Raw genomic sequence first — 24,343 nt, forward strand, 5'->3', positions numbered from 1 at the left:
TGAGGTATCTTACTCTTGGAGAGTTCTCTGAGTCACTGAGAGGGTCACATAGGCCAAGATTTACAAATAGCAGCAGCTGTTCAATAAATGTTCAATGAATCAAAATCAACCAATGACATTTATTTATTTATTTATCGGTGAGGCAATTGGGGTTAAGTGACTTGCCTAGGGTCACACAGCTAATAAGTATCAAGGGTCTGAGGCCGGATTTGAACTCAGATCCTCCTGAATCCAGGGCTGGTGCTCTATCCATTGTGCCACCTAGCTGCCCCAATCAATAATATTTATACCGATCCAACAATGTGTCAGGCATTGGGCTAGGTAGGCACTGTGCATAGAGGCAACAAAAATTGCAATGACCCCCACTCTGGAGAGGAGTGTACATTCTGATAGGGAGACAATATGCACACAGAGGTATGTAATGAATAAATAGGAGAAGAAATACACAGAAGAGAGCTAAGTATAAGAAAGGGGATTATCAGTGGGAGAATAGGAAAGATTTCAGGTAGAAGGTGGTTCTTGACTACTAAAATGAATCACGCTAGAGTTGAAACAAAATTATAATTTTGGTTTAAATTTCAAAAATATACCCCCAAATGGCTTAGAAATAGTTGACCAATAGGATACTACTTAGCAGAATTTTGAGTTAGAAATCAGAATTCTTGAATTTCAGGATTATTATAGAGTTTCCAAGCTTTGTTTAAGGTCCTTGTTTTCTTGGTAACAAAGATGAAATGAACAGTAGGAAGTCACTTAGTCTTCAAAAACATGGATAAAATAACAAGGGATGGATACAAAGCATAAACTGAGTAAAGGGAATTGACAAACGTTCTCTTATTGGCAGACTCCATGCATAACCAAACCTGGAAGGTTTTTATTGAACAATGGCCCTGCAGCGGATGGGAAGGGAGGGTGGTGTACCCATTTGGTTTCTTAATGACTGGGTTTAGCTCCACAGGAATTGGGAGAAATGGTCTCATATTTTATTCATGCCCATGTCAGGAAGCTCAGAAGGCCTAGAAATAGTTCCAGAGCAGAAAAGGAACCGGGTGGGATGGGCTAGCTGAGGGGAAAACAATTGCCTCTCACCAGCACAGAGGAGCAAACAACTCTTGGAGGAAGAGCCTTGCAGGTATCCAAGTCCAAAGAACAGAGCTGGTAAAAACCACTTAAGTGCCACCTTTTCTGAGGAAAAAAAGGAGTTCTGCAAAGGAGGACAAAAAGGTGGGAGAAATAGCTGGGACTTAAACTCAGGAGTCTCTTTTACCCACGGAGGAGCTGAGAGGACTTCATTTGTAATACCTCATTATCGAAGGATTATGAATGATAATAAAAATGGACTGAGAATTCTTTTGGAAAAGAGAGAGGGAAATGATACTGAGGCAGGGGTTCATAGTTGGTTAATGGGCTGCTAGGAAGACCTGAGTTCAAGTCTAGATTTTGACAAATACTGGCTAAGTGACCCAGAGCAAGTCATTGAACCAGGCAATTCTTCAAGACACTGAGTTGTCAGAAAAGGGGCTAATCAGCATTTATAGAGTTCCAACTTTGTACCTGGGAGCCTGGGCTCTGGTGAGCTTTGATGTGATCCTGTCTAGATTTGGGTCTCCTCACTAACGCCCATGTGGGAGCCCTGTTCTTTCCCTTTTCCAACTTTTGTTGTTCAGTTATTCAGTCATGGCCAACTCTCTAAGACCCTATTTAGGGTTTTCTTGGCAAAGATACTAGAATGGTTTGCCATTTCCTTCTCTAGTTCATATTACAGATGAGGAAACTGAGGCAAATAGGGTTAAGTGACTTGCCCAGGGTCATACAGCTAATAAGTGGCTAAGGCTGGATTTGAACTCAGGTCTTTCTGACTCCAGTGCTGGTGCTCTATCCACTATGCCACCTAGCTGCCTCAATTTTAGTTTCCCTTTCTGTGCTGTTTTCCTTTATTAAAACACAAGCCCGGGGGTGGCTAGGTGGTACAGTGGATAAAGCACCAGCCCTGGATTCAGGAGTACCTGAGTTCAAATCCGGCCTCAGACACTTGATACTTACTAGCTGTGTGACCCTGGGCAAGTCACTTAACCCCCATTGCCCCGCAAAAAAACAAAACAAAACAAAACAAAACAAAACAAAACAAAACAAACATAAGCCCTTTAGAGGCAAGGTACTATTTTGCTTGCTTATGCCTGGCAAACAGTAGGTATTTTTTAGTAATTTATTAGGTGCCTAAGGAAACTTTCTAAGACTATAAATTACAAGGAAATAGAGATTATACAAATGTGGAAAGCTCTGTTCCATTTCACGTATCTTTGTCATCCCCCTTCCTGTTTCATATTAGACTTAGAGCTGGAGAAGACTTCTGATGTTATCTCTTCAAAGTGTCCAGAAGTGGGCATTCAGCCTGACTCTAAGTGACACCAGCAATTTTAGCTCAGGGCAGCTAGATGATATCAATGGATAGAGTTCCGGACCTGGAATTAGAAAGACCTGAGTTCAAATAAGGACTTGGACACTTATTAGCTGTGTGACCTTGGGAAAATCACCTTACCCTGTTTACCTCAGTTTCCTCATCTGTAATATGAGCTGGAGAAGGAAACAGCAAACCATTCCAGCAGCTTTGCCAAGAAAATACCAAAATGGGTCACAAAGTGTCAGACAAGAGTAAACAAAAATTTTAGTTTATGCCTTTTGAGATCCCTTTGCTCCATTAACTAGCTCTGCTTTTTAGGAAGTTCTTCTTTACAGCAAGCCAAAATTTGCTTCCTGTAACTTAATGGATGAGAGATTTTAAAATTTAGAGTGAGAAAGGACTTTATAAATCTTTTCGCGCAACCCTCTTCATTTTGTAAGTGAAGACTCATGCTCAGAGAGACAAGTGACTTAACGTGGGTTATACAGGTAGACCTAGGTCTTCAAACCCAGCTCCTGATTCCAAAGCCATTGTTCTTAAAGACAATACAGCACCACCACACGGGTAGTCTCGGATTACATCAAGTCTCTTTCCCTCCTGGCTGCCCTTTAAAAATCCAAAGGCAGCTAAAGCACAAAGGTTCATACTGGATGGGTACTCAATACATACCTGGATTTGGCTAAATTCAACCGAAACATTCCACTTGCTATGACTGATCTTGAAATAGACATGGTTTCAAGTTCCAACTCCATACTGGCCAAATGCCTCTGAAACTGCCCCCATTAAGTCAGTTTCCCTGAAAAGCATGGCACTCACCACAGAACCCCATACTCCAGATGGGATTGACCAGCATAGTGGGACTATCAGCTCCTTCATTATTCTTTTAATAATACAGACTGAGAGTGTCGATGTATGGTCTTCTTATTTCTATCACTCTGGCGAGGTCCTCGTTTCTTCACTTCTTTTGGATGGCCTCCTGAAGTCTGTCATGAGCCAAGGTCAAGGATCCCCTTCCACAGGTGTGTCAATACCCTCTACATACTGCCCCCTTGTGGACTATTGGGTCACTTCACTTCTATGGTGCTGTCTTCCTCTGATTCTTTTTGCTGGTAAGAACACATGTGCTGTCCAGGGTCCCTTCTGTCATGGATTACATCTGTGCTTCATAAAATCCGTGTATGTTAATACATTTTTAGTAACTTAGGTAAGGGGTCTCTAGCCTTCCCTTGGGTCAGATGACTGCTGAGAGTTTGTGAGTGGTAGTATAGGCAACAAGTCCCCATCTCAGCTCTGAGGAAGGGAGTTACCACAAGGAAGACCTCAAATGTTGAGGTGCAAGGAGGGTCCTATGGTATAAGCTCCATAGTAATTTCCTCTCCACCCCCCAAACATTGTCTGAAAGGCTAGAAAGTCACAAGGAAAAGGGTATGTGCTTTCGGCATAAGCAGCCAAGAAGAGCTTCTCCATCAACTGGGTGGGGATTTCTGACTGTGTTTCTATTATACCTACCACCTAGGTATGCAGCATTTCATTAATTACTTTAAAATTATTAAAGGGGCCTGTTCTTGTCCTCTGTTATTTAACACCTACAACAGCTTGAATGAAGGCAGAGACTTATGCTTATCAAATACCCTGATGACAACGGGGCTGGGAGGGATAACTAATATGCTACTTATCAAATCGACAAATATTTATTAAGTACTTATTATGTGTTAGGTACTTGGCTAGGCACTGAGGAAGCAAAGATAGCACAAACAGTTTATACTCTCAACATATCTGAATGCCACATTGGATAACCGAGTCAAGATCCAAAGAGACTTCACAGTAGTCCTCTTGGTAAGAAATCGATGCAACAAAATCTATAGGGATAAAGTCTTATTATACTTGGGTTTAAAAAAATCACCTTCACACTTAGAAGATGGGGGATGGCTGGACAGCAATTCATATGAAAAAGAGGTGGAGATCTTCATGGCCCCAAGCTCAATGAGTCAACAACAGAACAAAGCTAAAAGCTACACTAAATGATCCAGTCTCCAGTGATCCATTACCCCAGACAGAAGGAAGTGGTAGCCCCATGATGGTCGGACCCGATCAGAAGTGTTGAGATCAGTGCTGGATGCCACGTTAGGGAAGCGCGCTAAGTAACTGGACAACATCTGGAGGTGAGCAACCAGGATGACTGAGGCGTGGAATCATGAGATTTAAAAGTTGTTGGAAGGAACTGGGGATCTCGATCCTGGAGAAGAGAAGACTTAAGGAAGCATAACAACTCCCCTCAAGTACTTGAAAGACAGTCCTATTTCTGCTTGTCTCCAGAGGGTAGAACCAAGAACAATGAGTGGAAGTTGCCAGGAGGCAGACTAAGAATTGAGATGAGCTACAAGTTTCTAGTAACGAAAGCTATCCAGGAGGGGAAGGCATCGCTTCAGAAAGAAGTGGGATTCCTTTCACTGGTGGTCCCCATACTAAGGCTGAATGGCTGACCACTGGTTTGGTACTTTTATAAAGGGGATTCTCCTTCAGATCTGGTTTCTGAGGTCCCTTTCATGGTTGGGAACCTGTGACTCTATCACATTTAAAATTATGACATTAGACGTCATTCAACATTTGTTCTGATTTCAGAATCTACAAGAAAGGGACACGGTGACCTATGTAGATAATACGATAACTTCCAAATGGATGGCACAATGGGAGCCCACAGCAGGAGGGGAAAAACATTCTCTCCACCCTCAAGTCAGTCCTTCAGAGACTTTTATTCACTGCTCTGACAATCTCAGGTGTTAGTTAAAAACTGTATGAGGACTTAATGAAGACCTCCAGGTTTTATGTGTTCCCAGTCTATCTTGTCTGTCTCTCCTCACCTTTATCCAGATCAGCATGCCCTGCACCTAAGGCACAATTCTGGCCTCCCAGAGGCCTTTGTAGTCTTGTCTAAATTGTTCTGTTCTGTGCCCAATACATTATGCTCAATGAGGCATTTAAGAAATATTCCCCAATGAGGAGGAAATCTTTTAAAAGCATAAATTCACAAAGTTCAGTCCATTCACCAAACCTGCTTTTCAAAAACTTAGTCGCACACATCTAAGTCAGGCCCTTCCCACAGGACTCAATTTTCTATTTTTGCTATTTAGAGATAGCTCCCAAGAGCTCTGAGGAAAATATACATTATTCTATCTACTTGAGGAGAATCCACATAGAAGTGGGGATTTAAAGTCTTATCCCAGAATCCCAGAGTTGGAAGGACCTTCAGAGGACAACTGATACAATCCTTACCTGAAGAAAACAGCAAACAAAGGGTCAGAGAATTTAACCTCTGTGTCCCCCCCCCCCACCTCCACCGCTTCTCCCCACCGATTTAGTGCTGGAAAGGAATGTAAAGGCTATCTCGTACAAGCCTTTCATCATATAGTTAAATCTGAGAGTTAGAGAGAAATAAATGAGTTACCCAAGGTCACACAGGTAGAAAGTAATAGAAGTGAGATCTTAACTCAGATGCAATATCTCTAATTCTTAGGATTTAAAAAAAATTTTCCCTCCATATATTTGGTCTGAATTTGTCTCTGCAGTTACTCGCAACCCTGGTTTGCCCAAATTAAATGATTTTCGTGACTGAATAGTGCTAACTACAGCCCTGTTTGGACCCAAAGTCTCTGAGTATATTACAAAGACCAATGGTTGTCAACTAAAAATATTTTGACTCAATATTATACAATTCAGTTTTAAGGACATCAATAAGGGGAAAAACAAGGCCAGAAAGGATTGTAGAAATGTCCAATAGACCACTGTAAGAAACCTTTGTCCCCTCCTGTCTTCCCATCCCAGCCCTAACCTATACCTTGTCTACCAGGAGAGAGAGACCACCAGATTTCCTCTTTCCAACCATGTTCCCTAAGAACTATTGGGGGGGGGGGCGGCTAGGTGGCGCAGTGGATAAAGCACCGGCCCTGGATTCAGGAGTTCCTGAGTTCAAATCCGGCCTCAGACACTTGACACTTACTAGCTGTGTGACCTTGGGCAAGTCACTTAACCCCCATTGCCCCGCAAAAAAACCCAAACAAAACCAACCAAAAAAAAAAATTAAAAAAAAAAGAACTATTGGACTGGTCCTGTCTGATGTCCCTGTTGCTGCACCTTCACATTCCCTCGGCCTCACCAGTCACTCTGTTGCTGGACTTCCTGAGATAGGCCATCGCCCCCACTCAGAACATGAGCTCTCTGAGAGCAGGGACTGGTGTTACTTTAGTTTTTGCATGCCCAGTGCACACTTGAGCAGAATTCTTGGAACACAGTGATTCATAAATGCTTCTCCAATGCATTCCATCCCGTTCTTGACTGTATGAAAGGGAGATAGATTCCTTTAGCTCTTATGGTTATAATGTGCGAGTTATGATCAATGTTGAGAGGAGATAACTGACATAACATAAGGAATTTCAACGAGATATCAAAAGGTATAGATGAAGTAAAGCTCCCGTGGGAAATATCCCAAGATCTGAAATGTGCTTTTTTTCCCCTAGAGATGAGCATAAATTGGTTAAGGGCTGGATTGGAAAGGACCGTCAAGAGGTCACAGGTTCATAGAGGTTAAGCTGGAAGAACTTCAAAGGTTATATAATCCAAACCCTCATTTTACAGATGAAGAAACTAAGGACCGGGGGAGAAATAAACTGCCCAAGGTAACACAAGTAGTGAGCATCAGAGGAGGGATCCGATGACAAGACCACTGGCACACACTCTCCGTCTCTCTGTCTCTGTCTCTTTGCCAATCACACACCAGCATCCAAAGCACTACAATTTATTAAGAACAGGTGAGTTGATAAATCAAATAGCAAAAATTTGAAACTGTCAGTTTTCCCCTGGGAGTCACTGAATCTCAGGATTTAACACGCGAGATTATCTAGTTACTTAAACATCCTTATTTTAAAGGGGAGAAAACGGACCAACCCATCACACTACGTGATTCCACATGACTCCCCCTAAGACACCCTATATGTTAACCAAACGACTTGCTGTTCCTCTTCCTCGTATCCCACTTGCACCCCCACTCACCTCCGCCTCCTGGGTTCTCCTCCTGGGTCCTCAGCTCCATGGGGACCACGTGCATGAGGTCCCTCCTGATCTGCCTAGTTAATACTCCCTGTCTACTGTAGAGAGTGTATGTATTGCATTTACTTCTCCATTTACATACTGTTTCTCCCCAGTAGAATAAAAGCTCCTTAAATAGTCTGACCGTCTGTCTGTCTCCCTCTCCCCTCTGTCTCTCCCCTCTGTCTCTTCCTTTTTGCATACTGCCTGGTACACAGTACACACTTCATAAGTATTTCTTGAATGAATAAAACATCCAAGACCATCCAGGCTTTAAAAAGCAGAAGTCGAATTGGAAGCGAGGCTAAGTCCAATGTTCTTTCCATTATTCTAAGTTAATATTAACCTAGCAATGGTACATATCGATGAGACAGGCTTAGAAAATCCATACCTGGAAAATAAATCTACAGAACGTTGGAGAACTGGCCTTGGAGATGGTCCCTGGTGACGTCCACTAGACTGGCTTCTCGAGCCTCAGAGAGACCCCCTGGTGAAAATGAGGTTCCGGCCCAATGACCATCAAATGATCCAGTTTAAAGATTTACCAGTTATGCAACGTGAGCATTAGAGTGCAGTATCTGGCTCAGTCAAGGGATCTGCCATCTCCAGATTTCTCAGCCAAGTGAAGGGGATGGCTGTGAGTGAGAAAGTATCTCTGGACAAGAGGGCAGACAAAGGAGGCAGAGTCTCAGCTTTTAGCAGAACTGTTGGAAAAGATGAAGAAATGGTCTCAGGATGGGAAAACCTCTTTTCCCCTGAGACTTAGGGAAAAACAACACCTGGGAGACCACAGTTGTTTGTTTGTTTGTTTGTTTGTTTGTTTAAGGGTGAGCTAGAGGAGGAAAAGAGAACTCAGGGATTGAACTTTAACTCTGAAGAAGTGTTTTGTTTTGTTTTATTCTGTTGGTCTCCATACAATGGGAAGGGCAACCAGAAGAGTCCACAAACTGAAATGAGGACTGAGCAACAGCAAGAAGAAGAAATTAGGTGCCTCCTTTTCGGTTCCACTGTTCATCAGAGTACTAATAGTTATCTCCGATAACGGCTCTTTTAAAGTCTGCCAAGAGTTTTATTTGTGTTCTTTTCATTGGCTTCTCCAAACAGCCCTACAAGGTAGACAAGACTATTATTCCCACGTTGGACCTACTCCCTCTTGCAGCAGGCTGCCTCTCCTCTAGATCAGCCTCCTCCCTCTTGTCTGTCAACCTTATCCTTTAATTTCCAGAAATTTCCATGTTTCTGGTTCCTATACCAGTCAGTTCCCTGCATCTCCCTCCCTATGACTTCAGAGATGGCAAACCAATGAGAAGTTTAATAAATGCTTCCTCTGTACAATGCCTTCTGCCAGGAGCTAGGAGTGTGACTGTTCCCAAGGTGGTTGCCATGCATGCGGTAGGATTCAGAGATTTGAACACAAATTTAGAACACAGGTGAACCTCCCATTCTAACTAGAAGGCTCTGTGGCAAAAATCAACTCATTCTAAGGCAATATAATGGCCCTTAAGGTCCCTCTGTCTTTCTCTTCTATCAGTTTTAGGAAGTTTATTTGATTTGATTTTTTAAGTTTATTTTTTAAAAAATAATAAACATTTGTATTGAAAGTTTTGAGTTCCAAATTCTATCCCTTCTTCCCTTCCCTCCCCCTTCCCTGAGGCAGTAAGCCATCAGATATAGGTTATACATGTGCGATTATGTAAAACATGACCATATTAGTCATTTTGTATAAGAAGACTCAAATGAAAAAAAAAAGGAAAGTGAAAACTAGCACGCTTCAGTCTGTGTCCCATCAATATCAGTTCTTTCTTTGGGGGTAGATATTAGTCCTTTGGGATTGTCTTGGATCATTGTATTGCTGACAATAGTTAAGTCATTCACAGTTCTTCATCAAACAGTATTGCTGTCACTGTGCACAATGTTCTCCTGGTTCTGCTCATTTCACTATACATCAGTTCATACAAGTCTTTCCAGGCCTTTCTGAAATCATCCTGCTTGTTATTTCTTATAACACAATAATATCCCATTACAATCACATACCACAGTTTGTTTAGCCATTCCCCAATTGATGGGTATCCCTTTGATGGGAAGTTTATTTTAGATAAATAGTTTTGAGTTTGCAAGTGCTCTAAACCTGCATTTAAATTTTTTTCTTATACCTAAGTAGAGTTTGGGCTCATTGCCCAACCTTACATTTATAACTATCTCTGGTAAGTCCCTGGCCCCTTTGTGGTGGAGTCGAAAGACAGTTACTAGAAATGTTTGGCTAATGAAACAGCAGATGAAATTATATCGTCTGTGGAAGTTGGGAAAAAAACTGAGGTCAGTTCTTGAGACTTCCCTTTCTTCTCTGAACCAATGACTCTGCTCACTCAATATTTCCCTTCTCCCTCCAGGATATTCTTGGCCACTGCTCAGTCATCTCCTTGGTCCTTTCTTGCCCCAACCTTTTGGATCCATTTGGAATCTCATGCCTGTTCTGATATAGCTGCTTTCCTCAACAGTTTCTCTGGGTATGAGCTGGTCTTTCACCCAATGGCTTTGACTCAAGGAGATTTACAATCCCTGTTTACACTTAGTTCTGATAGACTCACTTCCAAAAATTTTTCATCTCCTTACAGTATCAAAGCTAAGATGGTATGATTTTAAGACATTACAAGATATTCAGTTGTCTTCTAATTTATATTAGAACCTCTCCAGCCTTACTAGATGGTAAGCAGCTGGAGGGCAGGTAACACTCTCATCTCCCCATAGCCCCATAGCATTTACTAAATAACTATTGGATGTGCTGAATGATTTAGAGAAGATGAGATAGAAAGGCTTTTACCAAGAGCTTAGAATTTTCTTTGTGAATTTAGATCTATCAATGGATTATTTTTAGTTTTGTTTTTTTAAAATAAATAATTGTTACATTGTATTTGCCATAATAACTGCATTGAGCATTTCTTCCACTTTTCTAAGTTGGGACTAATTATATTTTATTCCCTTTAACCAAAGAATGTTGAATAATTGTGAACTATTTGAGTTGAAATTACATATGCAGTCAGTTCTGCTATAACCCAACACAAAAGCACCATACAATGCAAAATTGAGCAATAAAAACCATAGGATTTATGGGGGAAATGGGGTTAGGAGCACAATGCTCAAAAATTTCATCAGCGACGCATAAAAAAAGACAGCAACCTAATTAAAACAGTAGGACAGTTTTATGCATTTTAAATAGTCAAGAAATAAATAAATACTATAATAAAGGCTGCTGTTGAGCTAACACCCTGCTTCCCATGAGCTGAACCGGAGGCTAGAGGCTCAATGGCCTACAAGTCCCAGAAGAAGGTGGGGGAAGGGATCGGCTCAGCCCAGCCCCCTTCCAACCACAGCTCCTAGTGCCGCAGAAGACAGACAATAAATGTGGTATTTTTTCCTGTGTTCTCTCTCTTGTTTCTCTCAAAAGAAATAGTTTAAGTATAAGCAAACTCAAAATTTGAGTTATGCTCAAAATGTTCCTTAATGAATCTGTTGCATTTGTGTTTTGGAAATAAGAATTATAGTAGTACCATACATGTGTGTACACAGACATAGACACAGAAGAGAAAGTAAAGGCTCGAGACTGGGGTATGTATGTTATATATGCAGGAATAAATATGTATGTACACATGTATTTCCATACACCCCCCCCCCCGCCACAAAACCTCTAACGGGGTCCTTTATACCATTTTTTTCCCTTTCTAAAGGTGTTGCTTTGGGAACCTCATTCATCATCATGGCTTCATTGACCATATCCATGCAGACAACTCCCTCACTTTGTCTCTAGTCCTGACCTTTCTCTTCTAACCTTCAGGTCCCCAGGGCTAACCCCCTCAGTCCCACTGGTAGTTGAAATTCCCTCAGGTCCCAAATGGAATTCATTTGCTGAATTTCAGCTGAAATCTCTGTCCTCCTTCAGACACTGCAGTGTTGGTCTATGGTGCCATCAAATCACACTACGATCATCACTGCCCTTTTCTGATCTGGTCTTCATTTTGTTGTAAGTATAAACTTTATTATTTATTCAATTCAATTTGAAAAATATTTATTAAAAAAAGAAACCATGCCATTCATTTTCAGAAATCTCCAGTGGCTCTCTATGGTCTCCTATGTAAAGTACCAACTCCCCTATTTGACATCTAAGGCCTTCCATTGCCACAGTGCACAGAGCACCGGGACTGGAGTCGAGAAGATCTGAGTTCAAATCCAGCCTCAGATACTTCCTAACTGGGTGGCGCTGGGCAAGTCAGTTAAACCTCTGCCAGCTTCACTTATCTTATTTTTAAAACGGGGATAATAATAATAATAATAATAATAATAATAATAATAATAATAATAGCATCTCCCTTCTAGGGTTGTCAGGAGCCTCAAAGGAGATAATATATATAAAGTGCTTTTCAAACTTTAAGAGAAATGCCAATTATTATTGTTATTATTGTTGTTGTTCCACAAACCTGGTACCATCCTACCTTTCCAACCTCCTATTCCGCCCCTCCCCCCCCACTTGCATTACGCTTCAGCCAGGCTAGCGTCCTCTTTGTCCACTGACCAGGCTGTGCTCTCATGCCTCACTGACTTTGACCAGCCTTTACCCTGAGTCTAGAGTGTCCTCTCTGGATCCCTCTGCCCATTGAACTCTGACTCATTGCTGGATGTGCAACTCAGGGACCATCCTCTCTATGAACTTCTCCCGGATCCTCCCCCACCCCCCTCCACCCCCATTGGTAATGACTTTTCCCGTCAGACCTCATGGTGCTTTGCTTTGTCTCTAATGAATGTATCATGGGACAATGGGTAATGTAGACACAGCTCATAACCCTGCAAAGTAAGCTCCTTGAGAGCAGGGGCCTTGTCTTATGTAAACTATGGCTGCCCCCTAACACCTTCCACAATGCTCTAGGCCTTCAGCAGGGACGTGGAAAATGTCTGTTGAGGTGTCGCTATCTTTGTGCACATAAGAATATGAAATGCTATGAAATCAGAGGATGGAGAAATCCCTTTCATTTGGGGACATTAAGGAAGGCTTCCCAGAGCTGTTGTTGGGCATCTGTGCTGGACCTTGAAGGATCAGAGGGTGTCAATAGGCAAAAATTGGGAAGTAAAGGGGAGTGAAGGGGAGGACAGATTGGATGGACAATTGGGCTCCAAAATCACTTTCTAGACTTATCTCACAGAATAAAAGAATCTCAGACTTGGAAGAGAGTATCTCGTCCTATCCATACCTGAAAAGGATTCCTTTTCCAGCCTTTGCTTGGAGACTTCATTACCTTCTCCAAAGGCAGCCCATTCCACACGGGGGTAGCTCTCATGATTAGGAACATCTTCTTCACCATAGGCCACAATCTAACTTTTTACCCATTACTCCCATTCCTGCCATGTGGGGCCATTCCTCGACTCCCAGGATTCTCTACTCTCTGTCTACAATATTGGCCCAGAGAGGCAACGACAATTGCTCCAAAGCCTCCCCAAAACCAGGGTCCCCTGACCCCTCAGCCAGTACTCCTATGATTACCGTAAGCCACCCACAAGAGGTCCCTATTTGAACCCATGAAGAAATGTGCAAGAATCCCTTTAGAAAAACAGACATGGAGTCATCTTTCAAGGCTAGTGTTCCCATTCTGAGGGAATCTACATGGCTTCCTGAATCGAGTGCTGGGCCTGGAATCAGGAAGCTGAGTGATCCTGGGCAAGTCACTTTACCCTGTTTGCCTCAGTTTCCTCATCTGTAAGATGAGCTGGAGAAGGAAATGGCAAGCCACTCTGGTCCCTTTGTCAAGAAAACCCCAAATGGGTTCACAAAAACTTGGACACGGCTTAAATGACTGAACAATGACAATTATTCACATTCTTCTGAATGGGAAGAATGACTAGCTCTCTATCCATTTATTGATTACATCTCTATTTCACAGAGCATGTGGAATTAATAATGAAGAGAGTTCACATTTACATAAACAGAACTGCTGTGATTGGAATTGAAATCAGAATCGATTTGATTTTCTCAGAACCATAATCAGAATCATCAACTTACAACATTAGGAGACCTTACAGGTCATGTGGTCCAGCCTCTTCATTTTGCAAAGGAGGAAAGTGAAGCCTAGAAAGAAGGGAAGTGACTTGCCTAAGAGCACAGTTAATGAATGACAGAGACCAAATCGACCCCAGATCCTCTGACTCAGAGTCTGGTCCTCTTTTTAATGCAATGTGCTTCCTTGGGAGGCAGGATGGGTCAGTGGAGAGAAAGCCTATGGGACCCAGAGTCAGAAAGATGTGGGTTCAAATCTTGTCTTAGACAACTGCAAAGAAGCAGGGGAAATACTGAATAAAATAAACTGGAAAACTTGGCTCTCGAGAGAAACAACCTCTAAGTTTGCTAGTGGTTGCACATTTTCCAAATAGACTCGAGCTTTGGTTTCAGGACATCTGAATCCAGAGGACAGACCATGGAGCGAGATGGAGGCCAGAAGGCATTCCAGCCCAATATTCTGTCCTTTTATGAGGAAGAAGGTGGGGCTACAGAGAGAGATGATAAAGTTAGCATGTAATAGAAATGGGATTTGTACTTGTTTCCTTGAACGCCAACTCTGGATTTTAAGGATACATTGAAGATATGTAAAGCCTCCTCCCTGATTTCTGTGCTTATATGAAGCAGCTGGGCGGTGGACTGGATGGGGCACTGGATTGGGCCAAGGAAGACCCGAGTGTGAATATTGCATTGGCAAATCACTTAACCTAATCTTGGTCTGCTTCAGTTTCCTCATTTGTAAATTGGGGATAATAATAACAACAAATAATTCATAAACTGGGGATAACTTACCTTCCATGTCTCTAAATTGAGACAATATATGTAAAGGTCTTTGCCAACCTTAAAGCACTATAGAAATGCTAGTGGAAAAGCTCCCCTCAAAAGAGGCCCCTTTCTGATAGCATTAAGGACTGGCTGCCAAATGCAGCTCTTGGCTCTGGGTCTACAATGCCTGCTGTGACCTGGACCTGCTAAGGAGATGCTAAAGTCATTTGCTATTTACAATGGGTCCGAGGACAACCCCTTGATGGAGAGAGCCAAGGCTGGTGGTACCCAAGGAGCCAAGGATGCCAGGTCCACCTGCTTTCATTGTATAGGGTAAATAGAAAATTGGGAGGTGGGGAATTGAGAGCTGGATCTTCTTGTCCAACTCACTCAATTTACAGGGGAAGAAACATATGCAGAGAAAGCCTTGGAATGACCATCATGGGGTCTCCTTTGGTGTATGAGGTCAGTGGCTAGCCATTCGGGTCCCTGCAAGAACTGGTAGCCTGTGATGCTCTATTATGTTTTGAACTGTCCTTTGAAAAGTGGTGGGGAAGAAAAAGCCCAGTAAACTGTAAAGCCCCAAACACTGTGCCTCCTTTAATTGTGATTTGTGTCTTACGTGCTGTAGCAGGCATCCCCCTTGGGTTGGGTTATATGGTACAGTGGAAAGGGCACTGGATTAACAGTGAAAGGTCCTGGGCTGGAATCCTCACTGCACTGTGGACCCCTGTGATCTTGGGTGAGTACTTTCACCCCTATCAATATCCATCCATCCATCCATCCATCCATCCATCCAGTGATCCATACGTTTCTTGATTTGTGGTAGTGTGGCACAATGGATGGAGGGCAGAAGACCTAAGCTCAAATCTTCCTTCTAACAGTTACAACCTGTGTTAGGATGCTAGATTTGGTTTCTGCCACTTAATGTATGACACTGGGCCATCATCAGGTCATTAGCAGACACTGACCATTGGCCAGGCACTCCACTGAACAGTGAATTTACCACTGTGAAAATCAGCAATGAAAGCGAACCTTCACTTTTCCACACAGCAGTACTGGCTTGTGGTCATGAGAGAAGTCCACCGAAGCCTGCAGCCTGCTCTCATGTTTCTCAGCAGAGTAAGAGGCAGGAGAAAGTAAAGGAGGCCCAGCTGCCTTCTTTGGTGTAGCTGATGACAGACACCCAGAGCCAGCGGGCAGATTCAAAAATTCCCAGGCTGGGCACTGAGAGCTGGAGTGAGGGCAGCAGCTGGTGAGAAGAAAACATTTCCCAGGGACAGAAATGAGGGGGGCAGGCAAGTTATCAGATGACAGAGGGCGAAAGGGGAAAGTGTTACAAGTTTATACTAGCACTGATGCAAGGGACGGCACTGCCTGGAACAGGGAAGGGCTCAGCCGCACCCAGGGCTGGCTCTGAGTGGACAGCAACCAGGGAGGCTTCTCACGCTGGATTCTGGTGCTTCCAGATCAAGGCAGGGATGGCACAGAATTCAAGAAGAAAGTGAAAAAATGAAGGGAAACCTTGTCTACTGCTATTTTCTAGGAACTATTATTGTCATTATTATTTTTTAGTGCCTAAGGAGGATAATAATAACACACTTCAACAGCATTTGAGTTTTACAAAGTGCTCTCTATAAACCCGGTCAGGTAATATGAGCATTATTACTCTCATTTTACAGATGAGGAAACTGGGGCTTCAAGAAGGGAGAGAGGACTTAGCCAAAATCACACAACTGCTGAGTATTGTCGCTTGATCTCTCCCAGCTCCAAGTCCAGAGCCCCTACTAGGAGGGCAGATGATAGCTCTTCTGAGATGAAAAAAAAAAGACAGAACATTTCTATTTTGCTATAGTTTGGCACATTTCTTGTGTAACATTATTCATCCTCATCCCTGTAGCTGACCTTTATAGAGCCCTCTCCATTGGTCAGCAAAGTGCTTTGCATGCATTTGACAACAACCTGGTGAAGGCAGCAGTATTATGATGATTTCCATTTTACAGAACAGGAAACAGAGGCTCTGAGTGTTTAAGGGATTTGCACGAGGTCATCTGGATAATAAGTGATCGACAGGGAATTTGAACCCAAGTCTTCCCTATTCTAAGCCCAGCTCTCTTGAGGTTCAGTTTGGTTCTCTGTAAAATGGGAATATTAACACTTAACAGTATCTCCCTCCCCAGACTATGGCAAGGAAAATGCTTTCTAGATGAAACTTGTGACTGACATGAGAAATTGTTATTAGTTCACTACCACAGGATATTGTCAGAATTCTTAGGTTCATAGATTTAGAGCCGTGAGGTCCCTTGGAAGTCACCTCATCCAAGACCCTCACTTTACAGATGAGAAAACTGAGGCCTAGGGAGCTTAAGGGACTTGCTCAAAGTTAAGCCGGTAAAAAGGGGCCAGGCTGGGACTGGAACCTAGATGCTTCATCCCAAGCACCCACATCCAGCCTAATTTCTGCCTCTCTACCGGCATAAAGGACTTGCAAAGCCCTCTAGAGACACTCTGCCACGTGAGCCTCAGGACCTGGTGAGGGAAATCACCCACAGGCCCTATTAGACTATTTTATAGACGGAGAAACTGAGGTGTGAAGAGGTGGTTGTCAAATAGTCTTATCCTCTTGCCACTACATCCCTTGGCATCTTCCACAGTCTTGTGCTGCCTACTGCAGGACTCCAAGCTTCACGGGGGTAGCACGAATAAGAGCCTCAGGAGAGGCCCCTTGGGTAGGATTGTGGGCGGTGACACATTCACTCCCAAGAAAAGCAGCAAGATCAGCTCTGGACAAATGACAACAAAGGCTTCTGCATGTGGAGGGCCATCTCTGAACACCAATGGGATCCTAGGATTACTCATTTCTGCCTGGTCCTTAGAAGCCCTCAAATCCAACATGGGATCCAATGCCCATCTGGACTCCAAAGGCCATAATTCTGGAATAAGTTGTGAGTAACTGGAGCCTCTGCTGATCCACAAGGATCAGCCTGGGCTTGGCAAAGGAAGAACAGAAGGAAGAGCAGGGCATGGATCATCTGAAGACTAAAACAGCTCATTTCCACAAGGCATCTGACCAGTCTGGCTGCATGGGGACGAGTTTTTTGACCATGGCAGCTCTGGACGTCGTCAAAACAAAAAGCACGGATAAATCACCTACTATGCGTCAGTCACTGTGCCGGGCTCTAATACTATAACAATAGGTCCCTGCCCCAGCACTGTCCTAAGTGGCTGCCCTTCTGATCTCCTCAGAGCTAAACACAGACACCAGCAATGCCGCACATTTCCATCCCGCCTTCTGGTTTTGGGCATAGATGCATTCTTAGTGAGCCCCCTTGGAAAGATGAACAAAGATGGTGGTTCAGAAGGGGTCACACAATAACAGATATTGGAGGTGGGATTAAATCCTGGTCTCTTGAGTCCATATTCAATGTTCTTTGTAGAATAATAATAAATAATAATAATTAGAATTTCTATAACATTTTAAGTTTTGCAAAGCATGTTAGGACTACTATCTCATTTGACCCTCACAACAAATGTGGGAGGTAGGTGCTATTTATTATTATCTGCATTTTACAGATGAGGAAACTGAGGCAAGGCCTTTCCCAGGATCACCGAGTTATGTATACGTGTGAAATCAGGTCTTCCTGACTCCTAGTTCTGCATTTTAGCCACTGTGCCACCTCACCGCGTAAGGATATCCTGCCTCTAAAGTCACACAATTATAGGATCTCAGAGCTAAAAGTGACCTCGGTAGGCTTTAGTCCACCCCAGACCCAGTGGAGAGTCTAGGTTCTGCTTACAGATGTGCAATGAGGAGAGGCCCCAGCTCCTCCACTCTGGGATGGCTCTCATTGTTGGGAAGCTGTTTGTGGCACTGACCCTCCTTTGCCATTCTGTAACTCCCCGACCCTGGGTGGCTCCTGGTTCTGCCCTCCCGGGTCAAGGAGGATCAGCCTCTTCTCTCTCCCACATGCCTGCCCATACAGTACCTGAAGAGAATGACCACAATGCCTTCCGGCTAACCAGCTTCAAGTTCTCCAGATGATTCTTCTTAACCACATTCCCTTCCATAGGTCATGTACTGAAGGCACCACCATCTTTCAAGTTTCCCAGGTTCGACTCTCCACTCCTAAGGTGAGACTCTCCCTCTCCCCACATCGCTGCATCTCATCATGCTGACCTGTCCAACATCCCCAGGACTTAGGCCCTTCTTTCTACTTACATAGTCACTGACTCTGGTGCAGGCCCTCCCTGCCTCTTATCTGGACTATTGCAAAGCCCTTCCTGCCTTAAATCATTGTCCACACAGCTGCCGATCTGACTTTCCTAAAGCATAGGTCTGACCCCATCACTCCTACGCTCGATGACTCCCAATGGTGCCCTGGGTCAAATCCAAACTCCTCTGTTTGGCGCTTGAAGGCCTTGGCAATCTGTCCCCAACCTGCCCTTCCAGTCTAAGCATGGTCTACTCCCCCAGTTCAGCCACATTGGTCTTCTCATTGCTCCTCACACAAGAGAAGGTTAGAGCAGGCTGTGGCCTGTCTCTGTGACTTTATACTTGCTGGTACTCCTACTTCCCTTCAAAGCTCAGCTTAAGCACCGACTTCTTTGCCCATGAGCTTTACTGATCCCCACTCCCAAATGCCTAGTGGGCCCCTCTCCAATTTCCTTCTATTTTAAAAACATTATTTTCCCTATATTTATTTACATACAGATTCTCTCCCCTGATGTGTTCTATGCCCCTGGAGGGCAGGCGGGGATGGTTCCGTTTGTTTGGCTTCTCCAGGCCCCATCACAGGCCTGCGGTAGAGAAGGTGTTTACTATGTGCCTGTTTGTTGATTTAAAACTATGTACGCCAATGATTATCATCACCTTCTCATAATGCGTGTCCTCAAATATGCAGCCACTCCAGAGGTAATCTGTTACGTGAATAATCAGAGGATGGGATTCGGAGAGTTTTTGCTCACTAAAGGGCATTTCCTCAGAAAAAGGCCATCAGAACGTCCAAACGTCCTGGGTGAGCTATCCTAGAGAGCCTAGGTCAGGCAAGCGGAGCGGAGGCTTGGAGGTTAGGAGAAAGGCAGAGGCCCAGGAGTAGAAGATTCTGACGGTGACTCAGGCCCTTCTTGGCTCTTGCTCCTGGAGCAGCCGGGAGGTCAGTGTCACTAGATCAAAGACTGTGTGGTGGGGAGTATGGTGTAAGAAGACTGGAAAGGTAGGAGGGAGGGAGGTTATGAAGGCTTTGAATGCCAAGTAGAGCATTTTGTATTTGCTTGTAGAGGCTACAGGGAGGGGAAAAAGAGTTATTGAGTAGGGGAAGGAAGTGACATGGGAAGACCTGCACTTTGGAAAAGTCACTTTGGTGGCTGGAGGGGGAAGGGACTTGAGGCCGGTAGACCCCTCCCCCCCAGGCATGAGGTAATGAGGGCTTGGACCAGGAGGATGGAGGTGTCAGAGGGCAAGAGTGATATTGGAGAGAATGGAAGGTATCCAAGAGATGCTGCAAAGGTGAAATGGGCAGGCCTTGGTAACAGCTTCAAGATGGGGTGGGCGTGGGGGTAAGGGAAAGTGAGGAGTCCAGGATGACTCCTAGTTTGGGAGCCTGAGGGTCTGAGAGATGCTGTTGTGCTCAATGGTAAAAAAGAAGATGGGATGGGAAAGGGGGAGAGGGTTTAGGGGGAAAGACAGTGAGTTCCATTTTGGATATGTTGAACTTAAGCTGTCTACAGGACATCCAGTTTAAAATGTCTAAAGGTAGTTGGAGATGTGAGATTAGAGGCCAGCTGAGAGGTTGGGGCAAGACGCATAGACTGGAGAAACACCTGAATCTGGGGAGCTGAAGAGATCACCAAAGGAAGAGCAGAGAGCCCAGGACAAATCCTTGAGGGACATCTTTGGTTAGAGGTGACAGAGAAGGAGCAGTAAGAGAGGGAGGAGAACCAGGTGAGAGAGAGAAGTGTTCCTCTCTGACCTTCAGTTTTTTCATCTATAAAATGGGAATATTGATACTGTCACCTCTCACAGAGCTGTTTTGAGGGTTAAATGAGAGCAAGCCTGTAAAGTACTTGGCAAAATTTAAAGTGTAACAGAAATGTGAGCTATTCTTATGATGGGAAATGGTAGTGGCTACTATTTATTTCCTTTAAAAAGCACATATAGATTGCAAAAATATGGCCTCAGTTACAACCCAAAGCTAAGAAGGTGCTACTCCATCTTTGGATGGGACCTAGAAGTTTAATTAAGACACAGACACACACATATGCACATTTCAAAGGAAATTATGGTTTCTAATAGAAATTTGGCCCTCACATTCGTTGATGCCAGGCTGTTGTTTAAGGGGATATCTCTGGCTTCTATGGTAATACAAGGGAGCAGAAATGTGGTTATAAGAGGCCTCTTCAGTCCTCTTTGGTCTGGGATGACCAGAATAGTGCTTTATCAATAATAATAATAATAATAATAATAATAATACACCTATACTTCCAGAACTTGGCTCACACCACTGGATGTTGTAAAAAGTGGCTTACCTCTGGATGGAGACTGTGAAGATCTAAGTGTGGTCCTCTGTGGGTGATAGCCATTAGCTTAACTAACAGTATGTTGACAGAGAAACATTAAGCAAATGGCTGAATCACAGAGACTTATTTATAGGGAAGGTAGAGTTTATGATGTTGATCCAGGTCCAGGTCATCACCACCAGGAATTATCAATGGACTTGGACTAATGTGGAACACATTCCTGCAAAAATTAAGCGCCTTCCCAATACCTAGAGAGCCCTCTACCCAGTGGCTAGAATTATAGTCAGAAGGCTGCCATTCTTCCAAGATGGATTTATCCCTGAGAGTCCAACCAAAGGCTATCTTGGAACTGGGCCGTGATTATAGTCAAAACTGTTACTCTCTACCATGTCCACCGTGTAACACTGACCCATAGAAAAAACTTTTTAATCAATGTCGCCCCCACCAAAGACTCAGAATCTCTTAGCTACAGAGAAACATAGAGACCTAACAGAAGAAATCAAAACCACCTGCTAATACGATGGTATATAATATACATATAAGGTGATATATATATATATATACACATACGAGGTATGTATGTATATATTATATACATATATGAGGTATGTATGTGTATATATGTGAGGTATATGTGTGTATATATACACACATATATAATCATACATATATATATCCCACCACACACATATATATCATTTTATACACACACACACACACACACAATTCCCATCATTGGATTGTCTATGCGTGCTCTACAGAGGATATTTTCAATGAGCCAATAGAAGGTTGGTTCATACCCAGTCACTTTTGTTCAATTACCAACAGAAGCGGTGATTTTACCCACTAAGCAGTAAATATACAATAATACCCTGGCTATGATGGTCCCAGTACTGTTTCTATCTGAATGCCAGTGTATATAAAGATGAGAATGAAATCTTCTTCCTCCTCTTCATCACAATGTTTGCAAAACACTTTATACACAAGATCTCATTTGCATCATTCATACAAGTTCTATGACACAGGTCACTGGAGGGTTTAATATTCTCTTGGTCCACATGAACAAATTTAGGGTCAAGAAAGGTAAAGGACTACTTGCTTTGGGTCCCATAGGGCATTCTGAGCCCTTTCCAATCTTCTTTCGCCCTATTCCCTATCAAGTACTCGGTAATTCAGTGACACTGATCTCCTGGCTGCTCCACCAACAACACACTCTACCTCTCAGCTCTGGGCATTTTCTCTGGCTGTCCTCCATCCTGAAAGCCGCCCCCTACCCTACCTCCCATCTCAGCCTACTGCCTCCCCTGGTTTCCTTTAAGTACCATCTTTACAGAAGCCTTTCCCACCCCTTCTTCATTCTAAGGCCTTCTTTCTCTTAATTATCTCCTATAATATAAGAGATCGTTTGTATATACTTGTATGTTGTCCCATTAGATTGTGAGCTCCTTGGGGACAAGGACTGGCTTTTGCCTCCTTTTGTATCCTCAGTGTGCTCAGCATAGTCCCTAGCACACGAGAGGAAGTGAATAAATGTTGATAGATTGATTGGAAATGTCAAAGACAGGATTTGAACTCATATTTGTCCTAATTCCAAATCCAGTACTGCCACTGCTCCCATGCATCAACATTACCTGTTTATAGCTGAGGAAACTGAGGTGCACGGGCACAAAGGTAACTTGGCCATGGTCACACACAGCAAATAAGTGCTAAGGGTGGTGTTTGAACAGAGAGGTGATGGATTGAGCATGAACATATCTATTTTGTATATAGTCAATGAGGAAATCTGTTTGGCTAGATTAGGCATACTTGTCACAAGTCAGGCGCTCTGCCCACTCCATTACATGGCCTACATGGGAATGAAGGTCAAAGGTAGGATTTGAACCCAGATTTCTCCTGACAGGCCAGGCTATATGAGCTTCAGCTGGTCAGAAGCAGACTCTCCTTGTCTGGCTGTAAGCCAGAAATGGGTAACCCCATTCTCCCCTAAATGTTTACTCAGATGATATATAAGAGAATCCACATTGACACTCATTGTTTGGCATTTTCCCATGTCCATCCATGGGATACCACCAAAGTGCAACAGAATAGAACACTCTGACATCCTCCGGTATTTCTTATCTCTGCTGCACAACAGAGGATTGCATTATCTGCCCCAGGAACCTTTGGCACTGCCCCCGCTCATTGTTCTATTTCATTTTCATTGGCTCCATCTCCTTCCAAGACTGTAGGCACCCCAGGACCAGAGAACAAAGAGTACAGGGTCATGGTGTAGGGCTGGCAGGAGTGTCAGAAGCCATCTAGTCCAACCTCTTAATTTTACAGATGAGGAAAACTGAGGCTGGGGGCGGGGGAACATGACTTTCCCAAGATCACATGTAGAGTAAAAAATGTCAAAGAAGGGATTCAGACCCAGGTCCTCCTACTTTAAACACTAGATTCCACTATCTCACTATTCTGGTTTATTCTTTCCTCATCCTTCTTATCCTGTGCTTAGCCAGGGGTTGGGTCCTCCCTGAACAGTTATTAACTGACTTAATGTCCTACACAAACCAAGACTAGAATTTTTCTCCTTCATTGTTGAATTACTGGTGTGTAGAATGGAACCAAAATGAATGCAGTCAAACTATGGAATAAATCTTAATTCTCCAGCACTCAGTTTTCAGGTAGCTGCAAATATCTATTCCTGAAGTGAACAAAGAAGGCTTCCAGAGGTGTGACTGCCCCAAAACCAGGTAAGAAGAAAGATTTTTGGCCCAGAGATTGATTTCGAGGGTCTTAAGTGGCCACCTCAGAAGAATGAAATAGCTCTCTTTCCCCATGAAAGAGGATATGTGGAAGGAGATGTGATACTTTCCAGGGCAAGAAGGCAATGAAAGCTGATAGGGATAGTTATGGGGCTGGCTTCTGATGATAAAATGAAGTCCATTTTAAAATAGTGTTGATATGTCAAAAACAGCGATGAAAATGACAGGCAAGGGAATTTCACTGAGGTAGAGAAAACAACTTAGGAGAAGGCTGCTCCAAACTCAAACATCCTGTTATGCTGAAGCTTGGTCTTTATTTCATTTATGTTTTTGGGTTTCTTTTCATACCAGAAGGTAAGCTGATACTTTTCCAGTACATCGAGTTCCAGGGCATTTGATCTGGGGGTGAGTACAGGTTAAGCTTAATGCACCTCACCACCTATGGAGAAATGAAGTACATTGGCCAGTCACAATGGTTACCTTAGGCTAAGGTGGTTACATTCAAGTTAATTGCAGTGAGGCTTAACAGCGGATAGAGTGCTCCAGCTAGGAGACAGAATGATTCATTTTCCTGATGAATCTGGTCTCAGACTCTTACGAGCTGTGTGATCCTGAGCAAGTCACTTAAGCCTGTTTGCCTCACTTTCCTCATCTGTAAAATGAGCTGGAGAAGGAAGTGGCAAACTACTCCAATATCTCTGCCAAGAAAATCCCAAATGGGGTCATGAAGAGTCAGACATGACTGAAAAATGACTGAGCAACAATAAACATTTAGTTTATGTCTATTTACAAAGA

General features: G+C 43.4%; 1 protein-coding gene across 8 annotated transcripts in view; it reads right to left on the bottom strand.

The window, feature by feature from the left end:
* The window catches only part of RHOBTB1 (Rho related BTB domain containing 1), a 176,343-nt gene that overhangs the window by 60,299 nt on the left and 91,701 nt on the right, over nucleotides 1-24,343 (bottom strand). The window contains exon 1 of one of the 8 annotated variants that reach the window (XM_043985838.1): nucleotides 7,448-7,709. The exons of 6 other annotated variants lie outside the window; for them this stretch is intronic. The gene's annotated coding sequence lies outside the window, so the exon portion shown is untranslated. Of the gene's footprint in view, nucleotides 1-3,217; nucleotides 3,720-7,447; nucleotides 7,710-24,343 lie in introns of those variants that run through there. One more of the 8 variants, XM_043985839.1, reaches the window with a different exon arrangement.

The sequence above is a fragment of the Dromiciops gliroides genome, chromosome 2, assembly GCF_019393635.1.
Source record: "Dromiciops gliroides isolate mDroGli1 chromosome 2, mDroGli1.pri, whole genome shotgun sequence".
Lineage (NCBI taxonomy): Eukaryota > Metazoa > Chordata > Mammalia > Microbiotheria > Microbiotheriidae > Dromiciops > Dromiciops gliroides.